Source organism: Pinus tabuliformis, chromosome 6, assembly GCF_031772625.1.
Source record: "Pinus tabuliformis cultivar Carrire ecotype Pingquan chromosome 6, CPIR1, whole genome shotgun sequence".
Taxonomy (NCBI): Eukaryota; Viridiplantae; Streptophyta; class Pinopsida; order Pinales; family Pinaceae; genus Pinus; species Pinus tabuliformis.
Window position 1 is genome coordinate 154,989,135 of NC_142292.1, and position 13,682 is coordinate 155,002,816.

Consider the following 13,682-nt stretch of genomic DNA (forward strand, 5'->3'; position numbering starts at 1 on the left):
GTATGCCCAAAGAGCCGAATACAACATAACGTGCCAATTGGATTGATTTTTGTTGATTGTCCATTGGAGGATCGTCTTAAGGGTTTTATTGACTGCCTCGACCTTTCCATTGGCCTGAGGATAATAAGGAGATGAATGCTCCTGGCGGAAACCCAATTTGAGAGACAATTCGGACATCAGTTGATTCTAGAAATGACTGCCATGATCAGTGACAATCTCTCTCGGGATACCGAATCTTGAGATAACCTGATTAAAAAGGAACAATGCTACTGTGTCACTATCATTCTTATAAGTAGGCATGGCCTCGGCCCACTTCGTAAAGTAGTCTACAGCCACGATAATGTACTTGTGATTCGCTGCTGAAGGCGGATTACAAGTCGTAAAATCAATACCCCACTTAGTAAAGGGACCGACGGTGACAACGAGAAAAAGAGGAGTTGGATGCGTGCGCATCTTCCGAGTAAAGATTTGACAGGGGTGACAGCATTTGACCACTTCCACACAGTCTTTAAAGAGTGAAGGCCAAAAATAGCCGGCACATAAGATGCGCTGGGCTGTAGCAAGCCCTGATAGATGACCACCACAAGCTCCACTGTGGCAGTCATTTAGCACTGACTCTACTTCCTCTAAGGTTAAACAGCACCGAAGGATTGAATCGACCCCTCAATGGTATAATGCATCACCAATGATAACATAAGTTTTAGCCAGGTGACGTAATTTTCGACGTTCATCCTTGGAGAAAGTAGAGGGAAACTTCGAAGTCTGGAGATAGACAATGATATCTCCATACCAAGGGTCAAGTGAAGATATGAGGAATAAATGTTCGTCGGGAAAACTTTCCTCATAAACAGTATCCTCTCCACAAGGCAGCTTAGAAATTAGCTCCGAGAAAACCATGGATTTCTTAGCTTTAGCAGACAAGAACTCGAGATCAAATTCTTGCAAAATGACTATCCATCGATTATATTTGCCCCCAATCACTCGCCTACTGAGGACAAATTGAAATGGATTGACCGCTGCTAAGACAAAATTTTTCTGTAGCAGGATATAATGACGGAGCTGTTGGACAGCATGGACAGCTGCCAAGGTCAATTTCTCAGCCGGAGAATAGTGAAGTTCAGGACCTATTAAGCCTTGGCTCAAATAATAAATCACATGCTCGGTGAGAGCATCATCTTCCTGAACGAGAACCATACCAATGGTTGATTTTGCTGCAGCGAGATATAAAAGGAAGTCTCTACCATAATCCGGTGGACTCAACAGGGGGGCAGAGACTAGTGCCTTTTTCAAAGCATCAAATGATCATTGTGCAAAGTCGTCCCATACAAATGGAACTCCTTTCCATAGCAAATGCATGAACCCTTTAGTGATCTTGGCATAGTTTGTTATAAACTGTCTTAAGAAATTAGCCTTCCCTTGAAGACTTTGAAGTTGTCGAATCGAGGATGGGGGAGGCAACTGAACTATTGCCTCAACCTTGAAGGGATCAACTTGAATCCCTTCATTTGACACGATGAACCCTAACAACCGACCGGACATAACCGCAAAAATGCACTTGTTGGGATTCAATTGGATTTTATAAAAACGGCATCGCTTGAAAACCAATCGAAGATGACTAGGGTGATTAGTTCTCTTTCGAGAACGAGCAGCGAGATCATCCAAGTATGCTTCGATGACATGTTTGATGTTGTGTAAAGCATGTGACATGGCCAGCTGAAAAGCGGCTCCTACATTTTTAAGACCAAAAGGCATCTTTCTATATGCAAAGGTACCCTAGGGACATATAAAGGCTGTCTTATGTTGATCTTCAGGACGGATAGAAATTTGATTATAACCAGAAAAACCATCCATGAAGGAAAAAATCTCATTACCCGCACACTCGTCGATAATTTGATCAATGAATGGCGTGGGGTAATTATCTTTTGGACAAGCCTTGTTTAGGTCCCTAAAATCAATGCATACTCGGATTGTTCCTTGCTTTTTATCCACAGGGACTGGATTAGAAACCCAATCAGTAAGAGGAACAGGGTATATGAAACTCACCTTTAGCAGCTTCTCAACTTCAGCTTTGATAGCTGCTGCTTTCCTAGGGTTAACCGGCTGAAGCCTTTGATGAACCGGTTTGGCGTTTTCATACGTCTTGATCTCATGTTGAACTATAGAAGGATCAATGCCAGGCATTTCTTCATAAGACCAAGCAAATACATCTCGGAATTCCTTGAACAGGTCGGTGTAAATTTGAATTTCTTCAGGGGAACATTCAATTCCGATGAAGAGATTCTCGATCATGTTAGGGTCCCTAGAGATGTTTATAGGTATCATTTTTGAAATCACCGACATATTACCTTCGGCATGAACGTGTGCTGGAGCCAAAGGATTTGACACCGTACAAACATCACTAGTAAAGAGCTTGGAGAACCTAGATTCTACCTCTTGCAATGGAGGAAGAAAGTATGAACGATGGTGTAAGTCTTTCCAAGGTCGATCTATACCCATCATTACTTCGAGGATTGCTTCTTCAGAAGGTAAAACCAAATCTAAGCAGTCCAAGGTAGAGGTAGAATCAAGGCTCCAGGCCGGGGCCACATCACCATCTAACTCCTCTTCAGAAAAAGGAGTAGAGTGGTCGTCTGCAGAGTTGACGATAGACTGATATCTAAGCTCAGCTGCAGATATAGGAAATGCCATTCCATTTACTTGTCCTTCAACTAATGTGGTCGTAGGTGAAGGCAAGGTCCAAGGGTCTGAAAAATAACGAGTTCGAAAGAACTCTTCTCGAGGAGACTCCTTAGATGATGAAACGACATTGATTTTAGCGAAAGGAGAGGGAAGATCAAAGGTACCCATCAATGAGGAATACATCCCCACTCCTAAATTCTCAGTAGGCGAACAAGGGTTATCCACTAAGGGAACAATAGAGTCAGAGCTTGCTTGAGGATCGATTGGACAATAATCCAATTGATCAACCTTAATGATTTTCCCCTCATGAGGAAAGCAAATGACACGAAACAAAGTCGAAACAATGGCGTCCATTTCGTATACCCAGTTCCTGCCTAAGAAGAGATTATAGTCTAGGTTAGCATCTATGACTTCTACTTCAATATTGACGACCTTCCCCCCAACACATATAGGAAAGGCTAGGATAATCCCATGCGGCTTATGAGAATGACCATCAAATGCAGTCAAGACGGTAGGTGAAGGAACAGCCGAAGGCAATCCAATAGCCTTCCAGCATGACATCGACATGACGCATGTGGAATCTCCTTCATCAATAACGGTAGGAAAAATATTGATTTTCTGGTATGTAGACTTTATTTGGAAAGCCATATGATGAGGGAGTCGCTTTTTGACATTTAACATGTCAAAACTGAGAACTAAAGAATTAGTTGGATTGACTGCCCTAATCGCGGAAAGTAAAGCACTTCGTTGAGTCGGACATGACTGGAGAACCTCTAAAGCGGACATGGCACATGGACTCTGAGCCAGATCCTCGATAATGGAGTAATTCTGGGCGGCCCTAACATTGGGATTAATAGTCGCGTGTTTAGCAGAACCTTTCGGTATCCGTGGTATAGTCTCAACAGGGGTTCGCTCAATATGAAGGTCCATATTTCCGGGAACAATCTTGTCCTTGGAAGTTTCGGCTTCACCATAATCACGTGACCGAGTAGCCACATGGACGTTAGAACCCATCATGAAAACATTCGATGATTTTTCCCCTTCCTAATTGCCCCCTGCGGAGGTACCAGGATTTGAACTCGCGCCAGCAAGAAGTTGCTGCCCTTGGGGAAAAGGGTTGGTTAACACAGCCTGAGAACTAGAAGCCCCTTCCTGTCCTAACAAGTGCTGAGCGTCTTCAATCTTAGGGCAGAGATGAGTTAAATGGTCTCCACTGCACAACTTGCATGGAAACTTGACTTTCTTTCTAGACTCATTTCTACCACCACCAGCGTTGTTACCGGATTTATTTGCATCAGGCTTCCCATCCTGGTTCTTTTTCTTACCTCGTCCTTTCTTTTTCCCATTGGAATTTTGATTTCCTTTGGGGTTATCAGATTGGACGGCATTAATCAAAGAAGTTTGGGAAGCTGGGGGATTAGACGATGTGACTTGGTTGTTAGAAGTAGTTTGTAAGGACAACTGCTGCAGTTGGTTCAACAAGTTCACGGTAGTTGTGTCTACCGACCCAATGATACCATCCGCATGGGGACCTAGCTTCGACTTAGCTATGTCAACCTTAGACCCAGGAGCATCTAGCAAGTATTTTTGAAGGATCCCAGACTGAGAGTAGATCAATTCTAATTGCTGGGCCCTAAAAATGGCTTGCTCTTCAGAATAGACTCTAGACATGGAGACATCCTTGGAGATCTTGGGTTGTAACTATTTCAAAAACAATTCAAGATGGTACTCCAGAGGGATTTCGGCTTTAATGAGCCTCTTTCTCCGTCTCCATTCCTGAATATGGTCAGAAATGTGAGTTGCCTTATCCTGACGAAAAGTGGCCAGAAGTTCAGTTCCGGCATCATAACGGACAGGCAACTGGAAATGATTTAAGAAAATATTGGCTAAGTCAGCGAAAGATGTAAAGCTGCCCCCTGGCAACTCTATATACCATTTGGCCACATTACCAGTCAAGGTGCATTGAAAAAGTCTCAACCTGATCGAGTCATCGATAAGGGAGTTAGATGAGCACCACAAATGGAATGTGGTTACATGGTTGCCTGGGTCTTCATCACTCTTCCCTTCGAATTTTGGAATGTCCGAAGGGAGTTTGGTTGGGACCGGAGGCCAGGCCAGATTGTACTTGATTGGATCATTTGTTAGCTTAGTGAGATCTGGCAAGTTTAACGTTGCCAGAAAGGGAAGCCTATGAGGACCTCGGGGATTCCACCTAGACTGGGCGGAACTCCCAAAGTTCTGAAAAGTTTGGCCTGGATTTTGGAAGGCACCAGGCTGCCTGAAGTAACCAACAGAACCAGCTGAACCAAAAGGCAAGCCTTGTGATCCAGCAAAATTCGGAGTTTGACCAACTCCGGCCGCAAAGCCTCCATAACCAGCAAAGTTTCCTCCTAAAGGATTATAAGGAGTTGATAACCCCTGATACGGATTCCAAGCCAAAGCTAAGGGAGGAATACTTTGAAATGAACTAACTGTGGAGTACGGCCTATTCCCTTGTTGGCCGAAAGACGGATTCCCTGTTCCCGTGCCACTAACCCCAAGGTTAGTCCAACCTTGGAAAGGATTGCTACTTTGTCCTATAGAAGAAAAAGGCATGGATCCTATTGTCGGGTTGGAATGTGGTATATGACCACTTCCAAAAGGAAAACCCTAGAATGAAGCCGATCCACCCATCATGGATGTGGTAGCACTAAAGGGAACTAAAGGAATACCGTGTGAGTGGGTTCCAAATGGGAAGAATCCAGAACCAAAAGCATTGGTTTGGGCATTTCCACTCGTGGACGGAATGGAGGTAGACCCAACTAAAGATGTGCTGGCAAAAGATCCAAACAAAGAGGCAGAGGAGATGGAAATCGTTCCTCCTCCTTGTACCGATGTCAGAGTTTGCATAGTTGCAGCACTTGTAGTAGAAGCCATGCTTCCAGTAGTGGTCATCGATGGTAAGCGTATAGCGTAACCTCGACTTGACGGTCTGTGCGTCGGAGTCCCAGCATATTGTAATACATTTGGATGACTAGATGGTAGGGGAGAATTCGGAGCCGCTAACGACTCTGAGAGTTCTTCTACCTCTATGTTATTCTCCGCTTGAAAGAGAACTCGAGAAAGAACTAGAGTTTCCCTCTATTGTTCTGCGGAAGTGCCAGGCCTTGCTTGAACACTAATGCCCCTGAGAGGAGGATCCATCCCCGATGCATCAATTGTCGTGGAACGAAACCCACCAGTAGTATTACCTCTGCACCTTCTAGGAGAAGGCTCGAAACTTGGTGGTGAAAGACCACAAAGTCTTCGAGACCGTCTAGGAGATCGGTCAGCCACTTTATTTTTTTTGGTATGATCTAACTAAAGACTCAAAAAATTGAAAGCTAGGCCAACTAAGAGCACAGAGCACACACTATAAAGTCCCTAAAGATAACAGCCAGTCAAACAACTTCTAAGTATTTCTGCTCCGAGTGATTAGGACCGGACACCAAAATACATTAAATTGAATTAAGGGGCCTTCCAAAGATAGTCTGGGATGATGAGGGCCCAGTCCTATCAGTGAAGGTATCAGAGGAAGTTACGCTGACCTCCTAACAACAACCTGCACCGGTGCAAGCCCCCAAGCTTTGCAAGGGTGCCCTCCAGTAGTACTGTTGATAGTGATGCAACGTCGACTTCAGGTGCCACGAGATTCCCCTCCGCAGCCACCTGTGTAGATCCCTAGGAGTAGCAACTATGGATACCAACTCGTCGTAGAAGCCAGGTGGAACAGTCGTGAGGTAAGTTCTGACAAGTAGGAGAGGGGATGTCTCTCTTCCCTGTCTTCACAGAACCTCGTGCTTAACTCCCAGATCCGAAGCTTTCCTGGTCTTCCTAACGCTATTGGATTTTCACTCGCTATTCAGACTCCTATGTTTGACGTTTATATGGCCTTGGAGAGTTAACTCTCCACTCGCCTAATCCAAGGCCCTAAAATTCTAAACTTGTTGGTGTAACTGACTTAAACAAAAAAGTTTTAGTGAATTTTAGTTAGCGCTTGATTTTAAAATAGGCTGTTCTTTAAGTCACAGGGTAACAGAAGTGAAACTAGTGGTGTTTTTTGATGCAAAAGAAATTAATAAAAACATAACTACACGCACATGCACTTGTTTTCGTTTTTTCGATGAAAAGCAATTTCTACAGGGTTCAGAGGAACTTCTAATAAAACAAAATTTTCTTTTCTTTTCATTAATTCACGCTTCACACTCACAAAAGTTAACAAAGCTATGTATGCCTAAAGAGGTATGCAAATCTATCCTAATGCAACAAATATATGCTAATGCAAGATTCAAAACTACTCTAAAAACAAAAAATGAAAGTTGCTCGCTTATCAATCTTTATCTTGCCACTTAAAATGTCTAGATGGAATATGAGATGCTACCATTCATTTTGTCTAAACACTAAAAACAAGTTCCAAGACAAACATAAAGCACTTTCATTTACTAAAAGGAAACCAAATGAAAACAAAGTTCAAGAAAGCAAAACTAAGTTTTTCAAAAAGTTTTCTTCAAAGCAACAACAAAAAAGTCTTTTCAAAAATGCTCTCAACAATACTGAAACTTGTGATTGAAGAATAGGCAACAAACACTTTTGCAAATTGACACCACACAATGGATGAAAACTCAACAAAAAGAGATGTGTTTAAGGATGCTCTTAACAATCAAAAGCAGCAATGAAAGCTTTGGCAACAATAACCAAAAAGATCAAAAAGACAAATTTCAAGAAAGTGTCAATCAACAACTTTCATGAAACAAAGAAGCGGATGGTCACAAAAGCGGTTTTGTCAAGCAAACAAAAAGTCACCAAAAGCAAGATTTGACATGAAGATTGAGATCAATCTCCCTACCCTGATGAATCAGAGCAGCCAAGATTCCAAACAAGAAATCTTGTGTGCTTGTACAAGAAACGATGACGCTTGCAATAACAAAAAACAAGACCAAAACTCCTTATAATCAGAGAGAATTTGAAACAAGATGCTCGCTGTAAAAACAAAAACTGATACTGGAAAGTGACTGTTTAAGACTGACTCAAACTATCTGATAGACCTTCAGAGACAATCAGAATTTAAAAATCTTGAAAATTGCAGGATGTACGCGACTGTATTGGTGTACAGATTACGTGTATACACTACTGTAACGAAAGAAACCTGCGTATACGCGGGTTAACTTAAGGAAACATGCATATATACGCTTCTGTAACTAAGAAAAACAACGTATATAAAAGGTTTCAAGAAAAATAAAAAACAAACTGAAGAAACTGACAAAACTTCAAATTCAAGAACAGACCAGACAGTAACAGCAAGCAGACAGGTGGCTGAGCCCTGATTGGCTTGAAGACACCCAAACTAGGAACAACAAGTATGTTGTCCCCAGCGGAGTCACCAATTCTGTTGGAGGGAAATATTCCCCTAGGGCTTTTTGGGTTGAAACCCTAGCAGACTGAAAGTTATCTATACAGAGAAACACACATTCACACAGCCATTATGCTATTATAAGCAAATTCTATTGTAAAGGGGACGTACCTTAGGTCCTACGTTTGAGAAGGCCCTTAGGGTCCAAACCCTTCTTGGAGTTCCCTTCTTCTCTTTTGTCCTGCAAAACAACCAATTCCAAAGAACACAGCAGTATATGGACAAAACCTTATAAAGAAACCATCTTCATGTTATAAATAAAGGTAGTTAGTTATGAAATCCAAACAACCATTTACATATATATTCTAACATGAATATCATAAACATAAAGAAGATTTATATTGGGAACCAAGACATGTGTTTCTTTTATTATAGACAAATAAAGTACAGAAAAGGAATAAATTCACCTGAGTCACCCTTCGCAGGCTCCAAGCAAAGCTTCCTTCCGGATCCGTCCAGCCTCAAGCCTTTAACAAACTCCTTCCATGACTCACTCCATGATGTCATAAATGGTGGATGAACATCAACACACAAGGAAACAAGGGTTTCCTGTACAAATGGGGGAAGTGCAGAAGGCACAAGGGACTTCAGACCTAGTCAGGGGAAAAATCTCAGCATAATAACCTTTCTCTCTCCTCTCTCCTCCTTTAGGCCTTCCCTTTGAGGTCTTTTTATACCTCTCCCAAAGTAGTTTTTTAGTTGGGAGTTGGTTGGGAACAGTTGGGCCATGGGCACTAACAGGTGATTAGCAAGTAAAACCCGTGATCTCCGCTTGAAATTAAGGAGTTTTATATTTTTTTAAGTGTTTTAATACATATACGCGGGTTGGGTATATGCCTACCCACATATACACGCATTTAACTCAGGGCAATGTCACGTATAAGGGATAAAACACTATCTTTTTAAATTTTAGGACCAGGTCTGGAAGGAGGGGTTGCCCTAGGCCATGAGTGCAGCATAAAAATCCATAAGCGTGAGATTTGGAGCTATAACAGCTTGTCTATTACAGTACTCCCTCAAATTTCTTGAGGGTGTCAACTCCCAAGCATATCTTCTGTTGTTTCTAGTGCATAGCACACCTCCATTTGCCAACTGATTCGCTAACCTGTTGGTTTTTCTGCGCACATGAACAAATCTGAGTGTTCTCAGGGTCCTCAGGTGGGATTGTATTCATTGGTAGACCTGCAGTAACCTCCAGTGTTTTGAAACTTTTTTTGGTGTTGTGCCATTGCCTATCTTCTTGACTGAATTGATTATCAATTCAGAGTCTGCTTCTATGATGGCATTGTGTAAATTGGAGTCAATCAAGATTTCTAGGCTTTTCTTTAAGGCCATGAGTTCTGCCATATTATTAGTGGCCTTCCCCAAATGACTATGAAAGATGATTTTTATGTAACCCTGCTCATCTCTTATGACTCTGCCATAGCCAGCTACCCTAGGGTTTCCTTTAGAGGCCCCATCTATATTAAATTTCAAAAAGCCTTGAGGAGGCGGTTGCCAGATGTCCTTTCCCATTGTTACCTGTCTTAATATCCTACTTATACCCTAACAGGCAGGTAGCTAGAGACCCAATTAAAAGAGAATCTAAGCCTCCTGCCTCAGAGGAGGGTTCTCAGGTGGTTTTTTTAGAAGGGTGCTCATAGTTTCTTTGAGCTGTCTTAAAATCTGAGCTATGATGCTCTGGGTTGAGCCACTTCTGTTCTTGAAAATCCTATTGTTGCGCTCTTTCCAGACATCCCAGATCAAAAAACCTGGTATCAGAGTCCAGGCTTTGTTGATTATTTCATTTTCTGAGAAGTCTTTTCTCCATTTCTTCAAAGTTCCAGTGATACTATAATCGTCCCTGTCGGTTTGGATGAAGATTTAGGCTACCCATTTCCACAAGGTAGAGGTGAATGGGCAAAGGTTGAGTAGGTGATCCATCATTTCTTCTTGTAGACCACATAACTGGCATCTAGATGGACCAGCTAAACCTCTTTTCCTAAGGTTTTCCCAAGTCAGAATTTTTTTGTGTTGCACCAGCCATATGAACAGTTTGATTTTCATCCAGTGCGGGTTCTGCCATATGTCCTTCCATGTCTTGTCAGGGTTTGGAAAGTCAAGCCCCATGGCAATTCTTTTGGCTTCTTTGAGGTTGAAATTGCCTTCGTTGTTTCTCCCCCACCTTAGTTGGTCAGATGAAGTTGAGGTCAAAATATTTCTCTGTTCCAAGATCATTGCAAGAGCTTCAGCCTGGGCCTTCAAAGGGGTCTCTTCCCTGTATATTAGGTCCTTCCATGTTCTCCATTTTCCGTTGTTCCTTGTCTGATCCCAGAAGTCACTTACCCTGAATAGACCTTTATTGTCAGTGTCATTCTTGAGAATGGCTAGTTCTTCTCTACACAAGTTAGGTTCCTATTTCTAGTTATCCTCCCAGAACCAAGCAATGTTTCCATCTCTGATCTCCCAGAAACTATGCTTCTGTACTATGGCTCTATTCTCCCAAGCATTGTTCCAAATGTGGGAGCCCTTGATGAGCCCCGTCATCTAAATAAGATCCCTATCTTGCTAGTTGTTTGCATACTTCTGTTTCTAGAGCTTAGCCCAAGGGGTTAGCCCAAGGGGTTCTCGTTTCCTTTAGCCATCTCCACCAATGTTTAGCCTCGAAGAATTTGCTTAGGGTTTTCAGGTCGTGAAGATCCAAACCCCCATGGCTCTTGGGTTTACAAATCTTGTCCCAAGCTACCAAAGCCCATTTCTTTTTCTCTTCCCCTTTGCCCCAAAGAAAATATCTCTAGATGTTCCTAATTTGTTGTATAACTCCTTTAGGAGCAGGAAGAGCTGAATACATAAAGATGGGAATGGTTTGCAGGACAACCTTTGTAAGCACTAGCCTTCCTACTAAATTCAAAGATCTACTTGTCCATTTCCTGATCTTGTCCTACAGTTTATTAGTCATTAGCTCCCACAGCTCCCTTCTGAAGGGTTTGTCAGTGAGAGATATTCCTAGATATTTGGAGGGAAGTTGATCTCCTTGAAAGTCAAGGATTCTAGAGAGGTTTCTCTGAATAGAAATGTCAGTATCAAAAAATAAGATTTTTGATTTGGTATGATTCACCTCTGTACCAGCAGCCATAGCAAACTCGTTCAGGATGTGTTTGAAAGCTTTAGCTTCCTTGACCGTGGGAGTACCCTGCAACATGGTATCATCCACAAATTGCTGATGAGTCAAGGTGTCCCCATTCAGGGTTAGTTTGAGACCCTGGATTCTTCCTTCTGCATTAGCTGATTTGATCGCTTTGCCTAATCCTTCCATCATGAGAATAAAGAGGAAGGGGGAGAGTGGATCTCCTTGTCTGAGACCTCTCGAGGGCCTAAAGACTCTGGTTGGGGAGCCATTAAGTAGGATAGAAAAACTAGTTGTAGTAACAAGGGCCATTACCCATCTTATCCAGTTATGGTCAAAGCCATACGCTTTTAGTACTTCCCTAATGTACGACCAGCTTAGCTTGTCATAAGCTTTGGCTAGGTCAAGCTGTATGATCATACCCGCTTGCTTATTGCTTTTAAGAGAATGAACCACCTCATGAGCTTGAATGATGTTATTTAGAATTTGTCTTCCTTCCACATATCCAGTTTGCTCCTCCGATACAAGAGTAGGAAGAAGGGGCTTGAGTCTGTTTGCAATTACTTTAGAGATAATTTTGTACACCACATTGCATAAAGCTATGGGTATGAATCTATTTGGTGTCATATATTTTTCCTGCTTTGGAATCAAAGCTATGAAAGAAGCATTGAGCACCCTCAAAACTATTTTGGAACCTCTCGAGTCCTCCACAACATCAAGGATTTCTTGCTTAACAATTTCCCAACATAGTTTGAAGAAGTCTACATTGAACCCATCCAGGCTTGGAGCCTTCCCATTTTTCATCTCTTTGATAACTTCATTGACCTCCTCTTCAGTCACTGGCATGTTAAGATTGTAATTGTCTTCCTTGGTAACAAGATTTGGAATATACTTAGTGAAATTATTGATAAACAATGATCTGTCTAATAGTGGCTCCCCAACTATGTTTTGGAAATGTTGAACCAGAGCTGATTCCATTTCTTTGTGGGTTTTGAGCTCTTTCCCTTGAGTGTCTCTAAGTTTTGAAATATTGTTTTTTGCCCTGTGGGCAACTGTAGACTTGTGTAAAAACTTTGTATTTCTTTCCCCTTCTTTTATCCATTGCACTCTTGATTTCTGTCTCCAAAATGTCTCCTCTTGCTGACATCTATTTTCCCATTCCTGTTGAAGAGAGTCAGCCTGCATTTTCCTTTCCTCAGTAAAGCCATCTGTGATAAGGATCTGATTAATTCCTTGTAGTTTCAGTTCAGTTTTTCTTTTGGCTTTGAAAATATTGCCAAAATCGTTTTTTTCCACTCTTTAAGCTTGCATTTGATGTGTGTCAATATCTATTGTAATAGGAACATTTTTGTTCCTTGAACGAGTGTGTCTTCCACCCACCATTTCCTCATGTTCTTGATGAAGTTAGGGTGAGTGAGCCAAACATTTTCAAACCTGAAAGGTCTATTCCTTGGAGTGCCTATAATAGAAGCCTCAAGTTGGATTGGCCAGTGATCTAAGCCTCCAAAAGGAAGGATTGATGTAGTCAAGCCAAGGCCCATGAGAATGAGGTCCTTTGAGATTATAAATCTGTCTAGTTTAGAGGAAACTTGAGAATCCCCTCCCCTCTTATTCCTCCAGGTGAAAGTGCCATTTATTGTCTCCATATCCACTAGTCTCATGTCGTTTAGGAATTTTTGGAAGGCAATGTAGTCCCTTCCTAGTATCCTGGTCCCTCCTTTTTTTTGTGAGAGATCTTATCATGTGAAAGTCTCCTAAAATCCAGGGCATAACAAGATGTCTTTCTCTCAGCTCCTCTAGCGAGGTGAGAAGCTTGAGTTTTTTTTCCAGTTTTTGGGGGCCATAGACATTTGTGATCATATGTAGTTCCTTATCACCCAAAGGTTGGATCACCATCGAAAGGTAGCTCCTAGATGCCTCGACATCGAGGATTCCAAGTTTCTGGGGATTCCAAAGAGTAAGAATCCCTCCTACAATGTTGTTTGCTTTAACTTCTAGATACTCATACTTAATGAGCCATTTTCTATGTATGTCTCTAATCTTTTCTATTGAACATTTAGTTTTATGTATAAATACCATGTCTGGTTTTTCTTCTTTTATTCTATTACTGAGATTTCGTTGTTTTATTTTACTTCCTAGACCCCTAATGTTCCAAGTTGAGAGCTTCATTATGAAAGGTTTGTGAATGAGTAAGTGGTAAGATCCTTCATTTTACTTGAGTTAATCATGAGTTTCCTGCACTCTGTCAATAGCTCATTCTGTCTCTTTCTTCCTCTTTTCCTGCCTGGGTTCTTGGAGGAGTGACCTGATATAACTTCCATCAATTTTACCCCTCTATTTTCCTAGCTTTCATGGTTCCTTTTGGCCCTAGATCCCTTTGCTTGAGATCTCTAGAGGAAGAGCTATTGCACTCTGTCAAGATCCTCTTGTGGTACAGAGTCAACTCCTTTGGTGGTTCCTTGCTCTAGG